Source organism: Triturus cristatus, chromosome 12 (assembly GCF_964204655.1).
Source record: "Triturus cristatus chromosome 12, aTriCri1.1, whole genome shotgun sequence".
Taxonomy (NCBI): Eukaryota; Metazoa; Chordata; class Amphibia; order Caudata; family Salamandridae; genus Triturus; species Triturus cristatus.
The window spans coordinates 159,811,112-159,830,164 of NC_140595.1; the positions used below are offsets into that span (position 1 = coordinate 159,811,112).

General features: G+C 45.1%; 1 protein-coding gene across 11 annotated transcripts in view; it reads right to left on the reverse strand.

Moving 5' to 3' along the window:
- Positions 1-19,053, reverse strand: part of ARHGEF2 (Rho/Rac guanine nucleotide exchange factor 2) — a 724,728-nt gene that overhangs the window by 160,269 nt on the left and 545,406 nt on the right. The window lies entirely within an intron of this gene.

Consider the following 19,053-nt stretch of genomic DNA (forward strand, 5'->3'; position numbering starts at 1 on the left):
TCTAGGTTCCTTTAAGTGGGTCAAGGCGAGGTGACCGGGGCTGGGCTGCTGTCAGGGTAGTTTCTCTTGGGAAAAGGGAAGTAGCCTGGACACTTCCTGTTACTGAATAACTCTGCAACAACCATTTCTGACTCTGCCTCTGAGTGGGTTTGGGCAAAAGAACAAACCAAAAAAAAGGTCCGTTCGTTTCAGAAACTCGAGCCTTCGGCTGCCGTGTCATACCAGCCCTGCAGCGACTGGTTTCCAAAGAAGAGATTGAGCAACGGTGTCGCCCGTCGAAGCCGCCTGCATACTCCTGTCCTTAGGAGGCGCTCAGGGCGTGTGACTCACCAGTGTTAACTGCGTTCTCCCCAGCTGCTTCGGTACCTCTGCAAACTTCTCTCACACTGTCAGCAGGTTGGGAGTTCTTTCTAGTTACGGAGGCCGGATACAGAGAATAAACGATAGTGTACAACATGATTTATTTCATATATGAAGAGCGCTTTTTAGAGCCAGTGATGTCACTACTCTGTACACCTTGAAAGTGTGCAAGCGTCACATCGCCTCGTGGCTCTTGCTTATAGCTCCTAAACCCTCTCCTTGAACAGTGAACTTTGCGCAGAGGTACTCCTTTACTGAAATCCATCCTCCCCGGCAGTACGCCCATAATCCCGCGCGCGAGGCAGTTATTCGCACGAGCTGCTATTTCCCCAGTGTGTGACTGTATGCAAGGTGCAATTACCTATCGGGAAACGCAGCCCGCTCTGCACTTCTACACTTTTAGGTCTGGCTGGATAGGGTCGTTTTCTGAAAACGTATTGTTACCAACTCTTTAAACGTACATCGTGGGACTTGACTCCAGGCGGAGGAGTGTTACTCTCTCGCCTCGCTCTACCGTCTGTTGGGCCGGGGTTCCTGCCCTCCACGAAGTGCTTCAGTTGTAATGCATGAAAGTCTACTTTGCATCCACAAAGTACACTCAATCATCCCACTGTTTGCCACATTTACTTCTTTATGCCCTCTGCGCATGCTGAACAAAGAGCGGCTCCCATATTAGGATAGGTTTTGAGTAGATAAATAGCATTTATGCATGCAACATATGTCAACAAAAATGTTGGACTAGTGTTTATAATAGGTGGCACATTAAAGCCAGACTTATTGGCGATGCCAATGCTTTCTTATTTCTTATACTGCACATTCCCACAAAGTTTGGTGGGTGTTGTGTTCTCCTTCCCCCCTTCGAAGGGCATTTACTTCAGCTTTTTGCAGAAGCAAACCCCCGTCATTTTCAGGGTCGGGAAGAGTAGGGGAAGAACCTGAGAATGCTCACAGCTCACGGGTCTGTAGGTGGCCGCACACGCTCATGCAAGCCATGCCTTGATGGTCTACCTGCCGCCTCGTGTGTGCAGTTTAATGCAGCACAACTGTACAGGGAAACAACCATTACAAAGTAGTTCTTACAACGCACTACCTTTACAACGCAGTCATTACAATGCAGCTGCCTTTACATCGCATGCCATTACAACGCATGCCTTTACAACGTATGTCACTACAACGCATGCCAGTACAACGAATACCATTACAACGCATTACAAGGTAAGTAATGGGGAGTTTTTAGTTTTGGGTGGGTATGGGTTTTGGGGTACATGGGGATAGTATTTTACCCCTACACTATTCAAAACGTGCCCTACTGTTGCACTCACTAGAGTGGGAATAGTAATTTTTACCCCTACACTATCCAACACTTACCCTGCTCTTGCCCTAAAAGTATTATGCGCTGTAATAGTATGCGTTGTAATGGAATGCGTTGTAAATGTAGTTTCTAAAAAAGCGTTGTGATGGCATACGTTGTAAAACCATGCGTTGTAATGGATGCTGCAATGTAAAAACCGCGTTGTAAAGGCATGCGTTGTAATTGTTTACGTTGTAACATCATATATTCCTGTACACAGATGTGGTATTCAGTTTCACAGTAGTTGAATACCGCTTGCTGGGTAACATGTTGTGGATCCCTGTCTAACATTATTGGAGCCACATCTGACACTGAAGTGTGTCTTTGGCCAAAAATAGCTTTGTGAACCGAGTCTGTGTTGTTATAATCTACTCCATACGGTGTAGCATGATAAAAAACTTCACAAGGTGAAAAACTCTAAACTTTGCTCTAGCCGCAGCACTATCAGTCTGAGGAGGCCATTCCATAACAACGAATTCAAAGTCTGTGTAGTCACAGGACAGGAACAATCAGGGAATTGTTCCTGCAAAGGCTCATGGGAGTGAGGGACCTGCAGGGCCAAAGTATTAAAGTCAGCCTTGCACCCTTGAACTTCGATCTTGAGCTCTGTTAACCCAACAGACCTAACAAAGATAAACTATTGACACGTTCAACAATGCAATGCAGATTTTCTGGAAATCTTCTAAATGAAATCTATGACATTTGCTCTACCTTCCACACACACACTCCTCTCTGCTTCATTATTGTGGTTTATAAATCCTCTGTCTCCTCACAAGACCATGAATGGAACCGGGCCAGGTTATTTTGACAAGAAACTTAGCTGGTATCAGCCAAGTAGGTCACTCAGCTCTAGTACTAAATGTCTCCTCGCCCCTCGAAGAATTTGCACCGCAAGGAACGGCGGTCGATCCTTCTCCTTTCTCGCACCAGCTCTTTGGAACAAGCTTCCGCCTCATCTTCTTTTGACCTCTGATCATAAGCTCTTCCGTAAAGAACTAAAAACGTGGCTATTCAACCATCTATAATGCCTTCATATCTAATCGTCAGTCCTCACGGAGTCCTCGCCAGCGCCATGAGAGCTTTTGGTGATATGTGCGTTTAATAAGTTCCTCTGACTTGACTAAAACACACACACCCTATTAAACAGCTTCCGAAACATATTTTCATTTAGTCCATTGAAAGTTTTCAGACTCTCTCGAGATTGCGCAGTTTATAGAATGACATAAAAAAAGGGGGTACACAAACACTGGACAGGGGAAGGCAAAGTGGAAATCGCATTACAGCGCAGCTGGGGCAACAGCAAAATGCCCAGCTCATATCACGGGGAGCAATTCATGGCGGGCAATTCACGAGGATCTGAGGCAGAGCTAATAGCTTGAATTTACTGCCAAGTGCTGTGTACAAGCCAAGGCAGTAAACTGGTAATAATTTAATGCTGTAATAAAAATATACATTTTGCGCTAGTGCCATCCATATTACAGACCGGGTCACACAAGCATCTGAGGTTCCTTCTGTAATATCAAAAAGCCCTGCGGGCGAAATGTGCGGGCACAAACGCCAATTGTGTCCATGGGGCCCTTTGTAAAATACAGTGCAATATTATCCCACCATTGCTGTACCATAGCCCAGTGGGACCCCAGCAACACATTCAATGTCATCCGGATCCAGATGAAGCAGAAAGCGTCATTCAGAACTGTCCCTGTCCATCTAGTTCCTGGTTGTAGCACCGCCCACTGACGGCACTCGTCTAAGAGGTGATGCGCACTACTCCGCACTGGTGTTTGATCTAGAAATTCAAATTAAAGTTGCTCCAACAAGATTTTTTGCCCCTACATTATGTTCATTTTCAGGCTACTCTCATAAATGGATAAACCAGCTTTTACTGCTATCTGGTTTTGTAATTTGCCCGCTTCCTATGAAGGCACCCGCTATGTTAGGTACACATGAGACAGATAAAAAACTGTCAAACTGAAGAATCGATTTCTTAAATCACACCAACGTTTTTGTGAAGCTTTAATATTAACTGGGTGTATGCATTCTACGGAAAGCGGCCAGGCTCAGTAGAGATTCTCCCAGGAAGCCTCGCTCTGACCTTCCACTTGAGGTAGAGCATCAGCATGAAGCCCCTTAGTGATACTCTGCTGCTCCTCATGAAAGCTTTTCTTCAACAACAGCGGGCGTCCATTTTGGAAATGGTATCCATCTGAAAGATCGTAGTGGCGCGATCTATGTGAGCCGTTAGAGGTGGGCGAGCCCACAAACTACCAGGGAAGTCCAGCCAGAGCGGAGCCAAGGGTCTGGAATGGGCCCTAAGACCCCTGCAGGACAGAGCCGATGAAAATATCTGCCAAGTAAATCATGTAAAAATCTGATAAAGTATTTTCAAAATTGGAAGAAGTCACAGCTCTTTAACATGTAGATGCGTTTCACCTCAGTATGTTAGTTGATATCACTGCAAGGAAAGGCATTTATTAAAAGAGATGTTTTTTTTTTTTTTTTTTTAAACAGGAGGTTAGAAAGATTCCCCCTCTTTCTGCCCAGACGACACTATTAATGAACTAAAAAGGCAATTCAGTGGTGATCTGTTTCCTATATGTGGGCTCAATGATTATTATAGATGGACCAACATTGTAATATTATCAATGAAACACAAGGTTTTCGTATTGCATACACCCTGGACATAAAATAATTGAAGGTGCTCTAGTCTGATAACGAATTAAAAGAGTGTTGGTTTTACAAAGTATTTGCCTAGGATCACACAATCTGGTAAAGTAGGGAAGCCGGGATTTATCCGAGCTTTCTGGTTTCGTAATTCAACCACTACATGGGTGCCCCTTTGTCTCTACTTTTTTCCATCAAAGGTTAATGCTTTGGGTTTAATTTTGGGAGCATGAGGTTAGACCATGAGTGGCAGGCAGGCCGAAGTCGAGGCTCATGTTGAGTCAGAGGATCTAAGAAGACCTCAAGTTGGACCAGAGCCATCTTGCCTGAGCTTTCAGTTACTTTCCCACTTACAAGGTATGTGGTATGTTCCATACCACTGCACCCCAGTAGCGGGGAGAAGGAACCCTACTTTCCCAATGGCCTGCTAAAAAACAAGACTAGCTTTAGTAAGTAACTGTCTGCTTTGCAAATGACAAAGGGCCAATGACAATGTGTGGCGGCCATTTTGAGCAAGCTGTTCTCCTTGTATCTATTTTACGATATTTGAAGTTCAAGAGAAATAAGGGGAAAGGTGAATGACATCATCGCTGCCAGGTGCACAAACATCTGCTAATCAAAGGTATATCTTAACTGGCCCTGATTGAGTTAGTCCTCTTATCAAGGGCTCAGTGCAGGGATCACGCGCGTGGGTAATGATTGACTTATTTAATTAGCTGCTTCCTGCGCTGCAAGGCGCACTCCTGTGGGCTGCATTAACCAAGGCCGCAGCCGAGGCCACGGCCGCATCCATAGGATTTTTGACCGTAAATCCTACATGCGTCGGGCTTTAAAACCTCAAGCGCCTAGAGGCTATACAGCTCGTTGTGCGTGCCATATGAAAAGTCGACCCTCGCCAACTAATGGTAAAATACTTCCTCCAAAGAGAACTCGCCCCCAAAGACATTGCAGCATAATTAGATAATTAAGTCAACCTCCCAACCCACCCCACCCCACTGCCATACACACACACACAGCACTGGCTGCCACCGGTTACAGTAGGGAAGGTGTTGGAATAGTAAATCATACTATTCCTTAGCTTAGAGCGCCATCCAGCGCAAGTCATTCTAATGACTTGCGTTGTAATGCCTGCGTTGTAAAGGCATTGCGGTGTGAAGACCGCGATGAAACCGATGTTTCCCAAACAGCTCTGTCCGCCAGTGGTTTTGGTGCTATGGATACTCCTATTATGCCTCGCACAGGCACTATGCAGAGCAAAACTGCATGTGAGGTTTCGTGAATTTCTCAGTTTAGCGTATTGGGTGCAATTTGGAAAATGCCCCAGATTTCTAAAACTGGACTTTTCAATAAGGTATCTGAAGGGGTCAGGTTAAGGATAGACCTGAAATTTGACTTGACGCAGGGTGGGTGACAGTCTTGAGGAAAAAACAAATCGGGACGAAACACGTGTCAGGTGTGACTTTTTATTGAAGAGATATGATGCCGAAGAAAAGTAAATGAATAATATAGACTGACACAGATTGGGATAATTATATGGCTCTACAGCCAGTGACAAGCAGCTTTACTGATGTTTTGTCTGAGAATAGGCATTTTAAAGAAAATATTGTTAAAGATAACACTTAACGAGAGCAGAACCTCTCAAACATGGTTAGTTGATAGCGCGTCTCAAGCACGGGGAAAGTGTGCCGGAATAGCCCTGAGCATTTCTTCAAAGAGTCCAGATGCGAGGCCAATTTGGTAAATCACTGTACTGTACGCCAAGGGTAAGGACTTTCTTTAGGACCAAGACTACTCTCGATGTACTGAAATGCAGAAGGCGTCTTCAGGGATCAAGATTTCTACCATTATTTTCCTGATGAAAGAGACATTTCTAGGATTTGTTGCTCATCATAAACATCAAGAAAGACTAAAAAAGTGGCTTTGGCACTTGAATTTAGCTCTACTGCTTTTTCTGTCGTGTGAAACACTGGACTTAACCCATTTCTAAGCTCTGATGTTTGGAGACAAAATTTCTGCAGTACTGGAAGATGAACTGATATCACCAAGATCACACAGTGTTACCAAGTGTGAAAGACAACACTAAGGAGCAGGTGTACAAAGCACTTTAAAGGTTGCAAGTGCTCCGATTCGGCATCTGCAAAGGCTGAAACCCTTTTCCTTATGTACTAATCCCATTTTAGGAGTTGGAAAAGTTTTTCCGACTCCTGAAATGGGATTCCAAATGGATATCGATTTAGTATCGTTAAGGGGCATGTTGTGGGCATCCCTTCCAAATACAGAATCTTTATCTTATGCATTAATGTTTTCAAAACGTTGATATTTTACTGACACCTCAATGGAGGTGCTAATGCATGCATTCTCCAAAGGGATGTGTGAAGCAAGGCGCAAAACAAATTGTTTAATCAAAAACTAATGAGGGTATCTCCAGAATTATAGGTGTCCATCTTGGGCATGTGGGTTGTGCATCTCCTCAGATGGGGACATGCATGTGAGATGCTGCGGGTACCACTTTCTTTACACAGTATTGCTTGAGTTGATGGGTTCTCACAGTGAGCCCAGGCACCGGGAGGGACAGCGAGACGCTCACAGGCAAAGTTTTCTGAAATCACAGCTGGTTTTCCTCAAGCCTGCCAGGAAGCTCTGAAAGAGGAGCTGAGACACTCAGAGCCAGGCACCGAGCACTCAGAGCCAGCCAGAGAACAGCCCAGCCCTGGGACAGATGCCAGAAGAGCAGCGTTCTAAGGATGCGCTAATACCGCACCCCCGGATGCAGAACTACCACCAATGATGGATAACTGGGTACCTATCAATTTAGGATAACGAAAAATCCCACATCTTACACCTAGCCTGTGCTAGCTTCCGAGGGTAACCTGCCTGGTATCACCCTAAGGCCTCAATCCTCCAACCCGGAAGAAAATCTACGCATGTTACTAAAACTTACATTACAGTGCTTTTTAATTTACGTTAATTTGGTGAATTACTTGCTGAAATTCACAGTTGCCAATCTAGAGCTTAGAAGTCAAAGTGAATGGTTTAACAGAACATTTATGACGTAAATCACAACTTTTGCGCCCTAGGTGGTACACTGGTGAAAAAAAAAAAAACACTTTTCAAAGGTCATTTTAACTAGGGATGTGGCATTTAATATTCTTAAATGTAACTGTAGGGAGGGACGTGGCACTCTGCAGAAGCAGGTGAGCACCCATCAACTTGTATGCGTGTAGGTCTCTATGCTTCCTATCCTATAAGCACACACATTTCTGTACTTTTCCAGGGTGTGAATATTTAATGCGGTTGTGGAAGAACAAGTTAATCCAAAAGAGAAAAACATATTTTCTTCATCGAAAAAAATATTTTGCGCTCTGAGGAAAAAAAAGTTTCATTGTGCTAATGCATAAGTCGGCCTGACTGTCTCATTCGGATTTCTAAGCTAGTTTGAGGTCTGAAAGAAATCCGCAAGAGTACATTTGGTGAAGTTGGTGTGAAGCAGAAGTCTAAATTTGTTGTAGATTATAGTTCATGGGATTCTACTGTCCCCCTGTACAAGTTGGAAACCTACTCAAAATGTGCAAGCAATCCGACGGGGACAGATTTCAAAGGTTTTATATCTGAGCTTTGTCAAACTGGTCCACTGTTTCCAGGTGAGAGAACCACTGATGCCACAAGGGTGACTGGCACAGTCAACAACTGCGATGCTGTGCTTAAGGTAATGGCTCAGACTCAACGAGTGTCGGTTGTGTATTCCAGGAAACATCTGAATTTACCGCCCAATATCTACCAATAGGTGAGTGATTAGTGTAAAACGAATGGGCCCAATTTGTGGTTGAGAGGGAAAAGGCGTTCCATCACTTGCCCCCAAACTTGGTAACCACACCACAAAACCAGCTGATTCCAATATACATTCCATGTTCATGTATATGTTCCTCTGAAACACACAATAACAGGGTTTGCAATGAAGGCAGGAATTCCACCAGTTTCTGAAAGTTTTAGCTGGCCTTGAGTAAAACACACTCCGAAACGTTGACTTGGGAACCAAATCCAGGCGATACTGGGCAGAGGCTGTCCCCAAGATTTTTCTTTAAAATGTTTACTCCTAAGTGCATCTGCTGACCCAACTACTGCAAAACTGATTTGTCCATCCAATCAGTAGCCACATAATCAGATTAAATCTTATATCTAATTGAAAACAGATCTTGGACACGTCCAACTCTTCAAAGTTTCATTAATGCCACATCCGGCCAATAAATGTATGTTATCCTATATGTTTAAAAAAATGGTATCCTGTTGGAAACAGCCCCACTCCCACTCCGCAGGGTGGTGGTGGACCTTCCCAACACAATGGGGTAGCTTGGCTCGAGTGGTCAGGAAACAGGCACAGTGCTAAGCATACAATATACCCATACAATAACCATGCGTGTATCCGTTCCAAAAACGACTCTACACCGTAAAAATTATGAAAATATTCTTTCTTTATCTTTTTCTCTTAGTTGCTGATTGGAAAAATAAATAAGACAATCACAATATACAAGTTTCAATCAGTGCAGGTCAAATAAATACTGGCTGTTTGATGAAATAAATAGGGGTGATCATAAATAACAGGGCATAAATACAAGTGCAATATATACAGACAATTAAATACTTTGAGGCAATAAATACTGTACCAATAAATATTGTACACCATCAAGTCCTGTGGACCTATAAATATAGTGCAGCAATAAATAGGTAAAAATCCAATAAATACAGTACCCCCAATAAATAATTAAAAGTATACCGCAACCCTCATATAATCAGATGACACTTCAATTCTTAAGGGCTGATTTGGCCCAGGCACAGCTTGTAGGGTTGTGGAAGGCTTGGGGGGGGGCTACTCCCTGGCTGGGACAAGGCTGAGGCCTAAACTGAGGTAGATCAAAGGGGGGAATACCAGTGCCCTGGCTTTCTCTCTCCACACAACCTCTCTAGGTTAGTCCCAGTTCACCCCAGGCACAGTCAGGTTGGTTTCAGCACCTCCCTAGCCCCTTAGAGTAGTCTCTCAGGTCTCCACAGGGCCTTAGGCGCCCTCTACTCCACTTACTGCCCTTTTTCTGATGTTCCGACGCCGCTGGAGTCGTGTCGACGCCGTGAGGCGGTTCCGGTTCGGTCTCGGCGGCCTCGGCACAATGTCAGTTCTTTGACGACGCCGGCAGGCGGTTCCGGTCCGATGTCGGTGGCCTCGGTTTGATCTCGACCTCCGATTCGACGGCGTCGGGCAGTCTCTTCACGATGTCGACTTCGGGCGGCTCCGGTCCGATGGCGCTCTCGGCTCCGATGACGTCGGCCGGCCTGGCCTCGATGTCGACTTCCGGCGACTCCGGGGTGCGATCCTCACCCCCGACCTCCGGTGCTCCTCCTCACAGGCTCCGGGCGACTCCGGAGTGCGATCCTCACTCCCGACCTCCGGTGCTCCTCTACCTCGGTCTCCGACGACTCCGGAGGGCGGACTTCACTCCTCCGATGACGCCGCTCGCTCGACCTCGGTTCACTTCCTCCTCGACCTCTGGTATTCCTCACGACCTCCGTCGGCGCCCTCTCACGACCTCTGGCGGCTCCGGGTACGACGTCTGCTACTTCAGTCAGCGCCGCTTCTCCACCTCGGGCTCCAGGTCTTCAGGCTACTCGACGCCGGACTCCAGGGAAACCAGTTCTCAGGTCAGGATCTTGCTGCTTTCTGCTTCTAAGGCCTGTTCCTGCTGTTCAGGTCCTTAGGATGAGTTTTTCTGTCTTCTTCCCACACAGGGCTATAGGCTGGGATCCATCAGTAGGGACAAGTATCAAGGGTGGGTTTATGGACCCCACTCCAGGCACAAGTTTCCACCCCTGCTGCTTCACTCCTTCCTCCTTCACTGTTGTGCTCCTCTCTCTTCACCAGTCAGGTGCCAACTGCCAGCTCCAACTGCCAACACTCTGTCTTAACCTCCCAACATTCTAAACGGTCTCCAACTGTCACAGAGTTCTGGAATCTCCTGGAATGTTCTGGAAGGTGCTGGTAGGTTCCAGTGGATGCTGGTGATGTCACAGGTGGCCACCATTTTGTGCTCCAGGCCCTCAGACAGAAGTTTCAGGGGTAGCTAAAATGGCTCCCTGAATCTGTAGCAACACGAAAAAGTCTGGTGGTTCCCAAAAAGGAAAAATTCAAACAGGGTTTGAGGCAAAAGTGGGACAAAATAAATAATGATGAGGAGGGACCACCCAAAGGGCTGACAGGTCTAACATATCCTATCAAGGCACACTGTTGGTCTTCTCTGAGTTGGGTGAGCTTTCTGACCCGGACAACAGTACTTGAATTCCAGACGAATCAAATTCTGTTTTGTGAGATAAATTGAGGGGTTTGAGAGCCATGAGGCAGCAAACAAACTTCAGCCTGTCTCCTCTCTGTTGCATCACTTCCTGTTTTCAAAGGAAGCACTCACGTGGTAATTTGCACAAACAGGAATCTAACTCTAGAAGGAATCTAGCGAGTTAAGGGCCTGAGTTGAACAGTTTTGTTAAGGTTGAAGATTTGGACGATAACCTTAATATTACTGAAGCCACATTGTCTTCATTTTGTTTTTTTTAGCACAAAATGCACATGCAAACCATCAGGAATTGTGTGCCCCACTCAATACAAGTGTGTGGACAATTACACAATGTGGTACAAGAACTGTCTCCCACAGGGGCAGAGGGAGAGAGGCAAGAACGAACGGAAGGAAGATATTTCAAAAATCAATTATAATAGATTTTTTTATAAAAACCGGGTTATCATCAGACCCACTATTTAAGATTATCACGGTTTTATCAGGTACATCAGGAACACTTACACATTTTCTGGTTTCAAGAATAGTGGGCGTTTAAATTTTCTATGAGACAATTTATTGCATAGCCTAAAAAAAACAGGGATTTCTCAAGGCACGCTTGAGACAGCACTGGTACAACAGAGCACATCACAAAGTCGAGTATGTATCATGCCTTTCCAGCCTGGCCGTGGAAAAAGAGTAGCTTAAAGAGTACCTTTCTGAAGTAAAGAAGCGTGGAGGGAAGTAGGAACAGAACACCAGAATTTGACAGGTTCTGGGTATCTAACAAGAGGGCTTTTTATGTCGCTATCAAATCTTCATTCAATTTGTGATCATAAGAATTTACAGCAATAAAAATCATTGACAACTCCGATGCAAACCTCAATTAGAAATATGAAAACTAGGACCCGAAAAGGGCAAATCGCAAAGCAAGTTTTGTGGGATAAGTCACTGGTGCACTAGAAACATACTCTGGGATCAAAGGACATGCACAAAACCTGCAGGGTGGCACTAGGAGCACATGCTCTATTCCTGTAGAACGCGCTGTGCTGGCCCGCTGTAAACCTTAGTCTCTTTAAAGAACCGGATTGGCCAACTTGAATCTGGACACGGGAGGGCCTAGTGGGAATACCGAAAGAAGGATGCAGAATCCACTTTTCAGTGTTCTGCACTAGATGGAGCAAAGCCAACCCCGCCCTATATCCATCCTAAATCATTGAATTTTCTCCCATCAAACTGGGTAATAGTAACAGACCTGTGGTATCGAACACTATACAAAAACACATTATTATTATTATATGAAAGAAAAACTGAAAAAATGGGATGCAGATGACATGAAGCCACCTGGTCACCCAAAGCAAGCAAACTGATATTTAATTTTTTTTCTTCTAAAACCATCAAGCGTGACGTGGCCATAAATATCACATGGTCAAACCTCCCAAGGAAAAATATTGTTTCTGTCTAAAGCAGTGTTATAAGGGATACAATGATATCACATGCAGTATTACCACAAGTCACTCTATGGACAGTTCCATCTGATCATAACCAATCGACTTCGTCCCCGCAAAAAAGGCGATGGATACCATGCAGGAATCGAACACCGATGACCACACACCGTCAGCACTGGCACATGCCCCTACTCCGAAGGGAACAGCTTCGCCTGCTGCTGGCTGTGCTGGTGTCTCTGGAGCCTCCATGTTCCATCCCAAAGGTAAACAAGGGATTTCATTTACTCCGTAGACCCTGGAAGAATAACATGTCCGCCAACTTGACACTAATCGCTTACTCAGGGGAAGCTACCACCAAGGAGAAAGCAAACAGTACTCAACATTTGGAGGGAAAACACGTGTCAACGGTCTCTGTTCAGCATCAGAAGCGGGCTGGAGAGGGCTTCTGCAGACTGCGGTAATAGAAGAGGGACTTACAAAGTATTGCTGAGCCTTGCGGTAGGACTATGGGATGGAAGTGCGGTCAGAAGGTTGGGGTAGTGGGACAGATACAACCTTGTATTCATGAGAATGTCTGCCAGTAAAGGGTCAGCATCAATAATGCGAGGGTGCAGGGCAATAACATAAGGATGATGGTCATTAATAACTGGCTGCTGGTCAATAACATAAGGGTGCTGGTCAATAATTAGAGGATGCTGCTGAATCCAACAGACACCTCGCCATACCTCACTGAAAGCACCTCTACCCAACTATTTGCTACAAAATAAATGTTTATGGGGGATGTAACGCCCCAAACATCCTCCCTGAAACTAGCACCTGTAAATAAGTAGCCCGCCACCAGCTCTGCAAAATGGCAGCGTTGCCGATTAGCAAGGCTGCCTAGTCTTGCTTCCACGTCATACCTCCTTTTACCACCCGACACTTCCTGTGTTGGTTTGTCACTCCTGAAGGTTCTTTTTCGTCCCTCCTTTCTCTCTCTCTCTTTAGTGTTTTTCACTTTTTGTCCTTCTCTTCCGCGCCTTCCTCTCTCTACCTTGCTCTGGGCCTATGTGCAAAGCAAGTGCCAAGGCAGTCCACCTGCAACCCCCGGCACAAATGAAGCCCCAGCAATGACGTGGAACGTGCAGTAACCTGACATTCTCAGCAGTTAAGGATGGACGCTATGCTCGTGCCGCTATCATGTGTGCTACTAACGGGACAATATCCGCATCAACCAGCACTGCGTCAAACAAAAAAGGGTCAATGTGTGCAGGTAAGTTGATATTGTCTAACAGTAAGTATGGACCAATAATGTGATGAAGGCAATAACTTGCCTAGGTACGCAAACACTCGGGGTGTACCTGCTAAAGCGTGATGTGACCAGCACAAGAAAGTCTCATTACCATTTAGGGATCTCTGCCGTTGTAAGATCAAATTGATGAATAACGTGAGAATGGCCAGAAAGGTATCTAAGATGTGCCAGTAACATGGCAATGTCCCATGTGAAAGGAAAGATGTCTGGCTCTGCATGCCATTAACCTACTCTCTCCCACCTCTGCATCCAATCCCCGCCTGCTGCCTGCTCCCCTAATCCTAGAGCAAAACAAACTCCCTTTTGTGCAACCTCACTTCACTGCATCCCAAATATGCTTCCCTAGGCCGAATGAAATGCACTAAATGATCATTTATACAGTAAACAGCCTTATCACATGCAAATAAAATCTGTTTTGCGAATAAAATCTCTTACTCGGTCACCTTAAAAAAAAAAGATCATTCATATTTATTTTTGTAAAATATAATGATGTCATACAAACATCAAATAACACACCGGGATTTAAAAAACTGGCTATTTACGGTCCATCATTCTCCAATACATTTTTGATTACTAAAATTCATTGTCACATAAAGAATATTTTCATTCCAATACAGTAAATTATAAAAACTCAAAAAATGCTGTAGACGCAGCGTTTCGGTGGCACTCAAGATGGTTCAGAGCACCTTCATCAGGTTAAAATTTGCAAATCATAAAACAAATCTTATTTATCCAGCTGCACTCATAGATTCTCCATGATGGGGTAACTTGATGGTTTCCTGGACATACTCTCAGGAGACTTTATTTCGGTTTCAGTTTGGCGGATGCTTTATTTACTCCGTTCTGATTGCCCACAGGGACCTCTCCTGGGAAGGTATAGCGCTCCCTTTATAAAGAACGCAACTTTGTGTTTGCTATTTTGTTAGATAATTTCCCACTTCTTTAAATCTTTAATGTCTGTGGGATGAATGGGCTTCATTTTTTCACTGGTTCATATTTGATCCAGTTTTAAGCTTCTACGGCTTATGACCGTCATATACTGAAAATTTGGGAATCCTGCAAACAAGGTAACTGGAGAATGAATGGAAAATTATGAATGTCATTCAGGTCAAATGCTTAGAAAGTCTGTTTGCTCCTGGGAGCAACACCTGGGCTGCCCTGACATTCTCAATAATGCAACAATATAACATGAGTGCCTGACAACAGTGAGACAATGTTGGCAAAGACATGATCAGTAAACTAATGTTACCCACTTACTTACCAATGTCGGTTAGTACAGTGACAATATAGCCAATAACGTCACATGGCTGCCAATGCCCCGGCAATGCCAATACTGTGTCAATAATTGCCGCATATTTGGCAATTCTGCTAGAACCGTGACAATGCCAGGCAATTACCTGACAACAAAGTATAATTTCAATAATTGCTGAATATTTGACAATATTGCAAACAATATAACAAAATGTTACCAATAATGTCACAACCTCTATAACGTTTCAATGTTTGCTAAATACTTGACAAAAATCAGCGAGCACCGAGAAAATATTGCTTAAGGCGTGGCGATGTCATCGACAAGTCACTATTGGCCAATTGCTTGACAGTGTTTGCTACTAGCGCTGCAAACAGTGCTACGAGCGACACCAAGGGCCATATGTATGAACACATTTTCCCATAGACACAGAATGGGTAAAAACCTCTGATACATCTGGCCCCTAGTCTTTTCAGAAGGCAAGGATGCCTGGAAGTAATAGACTAGCACCGGAACGACAACATAGAGCAAAACAACAACAAAAACATGCAACCTACTAATAGCAGCAGAAGGCATTGAAATGTCAGTGAGGTATATCAACTCTTCCATATTTAGTTGCATCCCATTAGAATCCTATTTATTTTATAACTTCCATCATCTATGCCTTATTTTTATATTTTTAACCCTTTAGCGATTATTTATAGCAGAAATGTAACAGTAGTCAGTCATTGTCTAGGATTCTTTGTGCATTCTCCTAGGAGGACGCCTCTTTCATTTCTCTCTTCAATAGTAAACCAAAATGTATAACATCCACAACTAGTACTGACAACAAAACGACCAAAGCATCCTTCAACTGCCCCTTTGGGCTGCAGCTCCTGCAAGAGTCTGGTGTGCGCTCTGTGGCGTCTGCTGCAGTGCATGGATGGGAAGCATGCCGCGGCGCAGATGGATAACTGGAGTCCCAAAATACCAAGGCTAGGTCAGTGGGGTAAGGAAACTTATGGGGGCCCCCTGCAAAGTACAGGGTAGCACCCCTCACGCTCCGGACCCAGTCATGCACTCTCAGGCCAGAGGCATGTTTCACGTGCGCAGGAGGGGTCCCCTGGAGCTCGCCGCCCCCCTCCACCATGGGGGCTAATGTTACACCACTGATCTAGGTTCGATTCCACCTCATGACTCTTTCTTCCACCACCCTACAGATCCTGCCCCTTTGCCCAACTCCCGAAGGGTCTTGTCCATCAACACCATTTGCCTTTGTACTGTTTTCCCATCTTTCACTTCCACCTTTCTTCCTTACCAGCTTCTCTCTCTAGCGCTCAATTAAAATTAAACAACAAAAAATAAATCCAGGTCTCAAAAAAATATGTGCTAGTGCCCATCTCCCTCAAACACCGGCACAATTTAAGCACTGTTTTTATGTGCACGGTAGTAGCATATTTTAATATATTTACAGTTTATATGAGAAACATGATTGATGCCAGCAAATGAACAGGATTCCTGAATGAGGGCACTATGCCAGTATGTACTGTACAAGTAAGCAGTGCGCTGTGCACCCAGAGATACAGTCTGTCTCCGCCTTACAATAGCTCAAGGCAGGGCAGAGAGGTTCCAGCTTAGAATAATAGGCGCATTATGCCTTGTGCCTTACTGTCTGCGGCTGGCTGGGCACGCGCCATCTTCCTGCTGTACTCGTGACATCCTTTTTGTAAGCACTGGTCAGCGCATTCAACTCAAATATCCCATCAGAAACAGGCACAGGGTGGTTTAAAAATGGCGTTCTTCAAATATTTGCTTTTATGCAGCAGTATCATTTATACAAGTAGGATTTGAGAACCCGACACCAGATCTTGTTTGTAAAAGATCTGACCGAATCGCAGCAAGGAAGAGATTCGACTGCACTATTTCAAAGGGCCACTTGAATTCTGCAATTCTGCAGCCGCAGCATTTGCCGCACAATTATGGGTTTGCCACACAATCTGTCATTTGCTGCATAATTTGCAGAGGTCAATAAAACATGTTTCTAGGTCAAATGGATCAAAAGTTACTAAAAACACTGCACACATGTTGCAACGCCGTATCTATGAAAAGGTTAATTGTACTCTTTTAAATCATAACTATTGTATTTAGGTGTTAAACTGGGAAATACGGGCACAGAATATGCTTTTCTTTCTGCATAATTTAGTCCTCCATTGCTTCATATTCCCAGTGGCCCTGACTAGACCAGTGCCTAGGTGTGCCCGCCCCAGGCTCACCTACGACAACTGGAATGATGTCCGTTCTCCAGTCTTCGAAAGCGCCTTTTCTACCGTATTTTACTGCTGCATAAAGCTTGTTCATGGCCCAAAGAAACAAGTGAAAAATCACAAAAACTCTACAACCGGAAGCTGAACAGACTCGGACAGATTAAAAAGACCACATGCTCTTGTCCTGATTCAGAAGTGAGGGCCACACAAGCAGAGAGGAAGTGACGTCCTACCGTCGCTGATGACGTCAGTTAGTTGACACACACAACCCCTTCCGTTTGCTGCCGAGGAGCTAGTGAAAAGGCGCGAAGTTATAACTAGATCAAGTAATCCGGGCTGTTGGAACCAAGGTCACCGTCACTTCCTGCTGCCCACTTCCTGTCCCCAGGAACAGAAGGCAGGGCGAGGGCAGTGCCAGAGAGGTATGAACGAACAGGGCAGAGCTTGCAACAACCCTACTGTTGAGTAATTATGTCATGTGCAAACATTACTCGTGAGCACTGCAAGCGGGGCACACTATCAATTCCAGGGATACGGAGCCTTGCAGAAGTCGAGGTACAGGTGCGGATTCATACAGTAACGGGCTTATAGGAGAAAGAAGAGGTTCTTCGATGTATCTAGGTGCGGAGAGAGCAGGATCCACCGCTTGCAGCACAGCAGGAGTCACCGCCAGCTCACACTTCACACGAGCCCGCTACAACCACCAAAGGCTGTGGACTGGACCCATGGCACCATGGATAACGGGCTGGGGCAGCCGGAGAATAGTGCCCACTAATACTGTCAAGAAGAGCAACCTAGAAAGACCAAGGACCACCTCCCGTAAACCCTGGGAGGGTCTGCGACACCAGTGCAGAGTCAAGACCCCAAAGGACACCGAGCTGACACCAGTCAGAGAATTCCACAAAGAGAGATCTAAACAGGTCAGAGGATTCAAAAGACGGAGAAAGCAAATAGAAGAGATTGTGATCCGTCCGTCCACCTCATGGACTAATCTTATAAAAGGAACGAGGAATGTTTCATTGTGACTGGCCAAGGCAGTGCAGCATGAAAAACTGGCAGTCACAGGCTGAAGCAGAGGAGAACAGACAGAAGGTGAAACTGGGAGAAGTCCTACTCAGAGACACAAGACAACATCCACGTATTCCAAAGGCTGCCCGCGTGGGAAGCTGAGAACGAAGACAGGGAAGGCCTGAAGGATCCCGAAGACCTGGAAGATCTGCAATGAACATGAACAAATAAAAGTTCTGCAAACACTTGAGGCAATCTTGTGAGAAGAGGAGCCGACTGACCGTACACAGAGCACTGAGCCCAGGAACAAACTCAGCCAAACAGATGAAGTAGGACAGAGCAATTCCTAAAGTGCTCTGTCCTACTTCACCATCCAACTCTGACGGCAGGGTCACAAGAAACAAGGCAGCACTGAGGGGATCACCATCACCCCGGTGGAACCTACTCTCGATGTAGGGCTGGAGGCAGAAGATCGAACGTACTACTGAGAGATGCCGGGCGATCAAACACTCGATGCCAACCAGGTGAGCTGAAGAGGGACCTTATTGCTTGGTATTACCATAAAGTTGCCACAATAGTTCTCACCACTTAAAAAATGTAAGAGTGGAGGGCTCGATTTCTCTCCATCTAGTTCTTTTCAGAGCATCCAAAATCAACTCGCGACCAACGTAAGCATTCAGAGGCGATGCAGTGTGTCCCATGTACAAGAGCTTTTTTTTTTATGGATGCCATGAGTCCGTCTGGATTGTGCACACATGCATACTTTTTCCTCATGAAATTTTGTGAAAGCTACACTTTTAGCATGACATAGGGATGCCAATATATTGTTTGACTTTTCAGATGAAGCCATACATTATGTACAGAAAGTCACACAAAATACTGGCAGGCGACCAGTCATGCAGAAAACCTCTCTTCGCGCGACATTTTCTCTCCTGGCTGGTCTCCCACGTGAAAAAAAATGACATCAAATCATGTATAATAAATTTTAGGCTATTCCGCATTATGCAACATTTGGGAACTATATGGATTTTTCTGGTGTATTTCCAACTCTGTCCAGACCAAGAGGTCTTCCACAGGTCCCTTCCTTCCTTTCTTACCATGTATATGCCTAGGGCCCCTGTTTTACTCCTG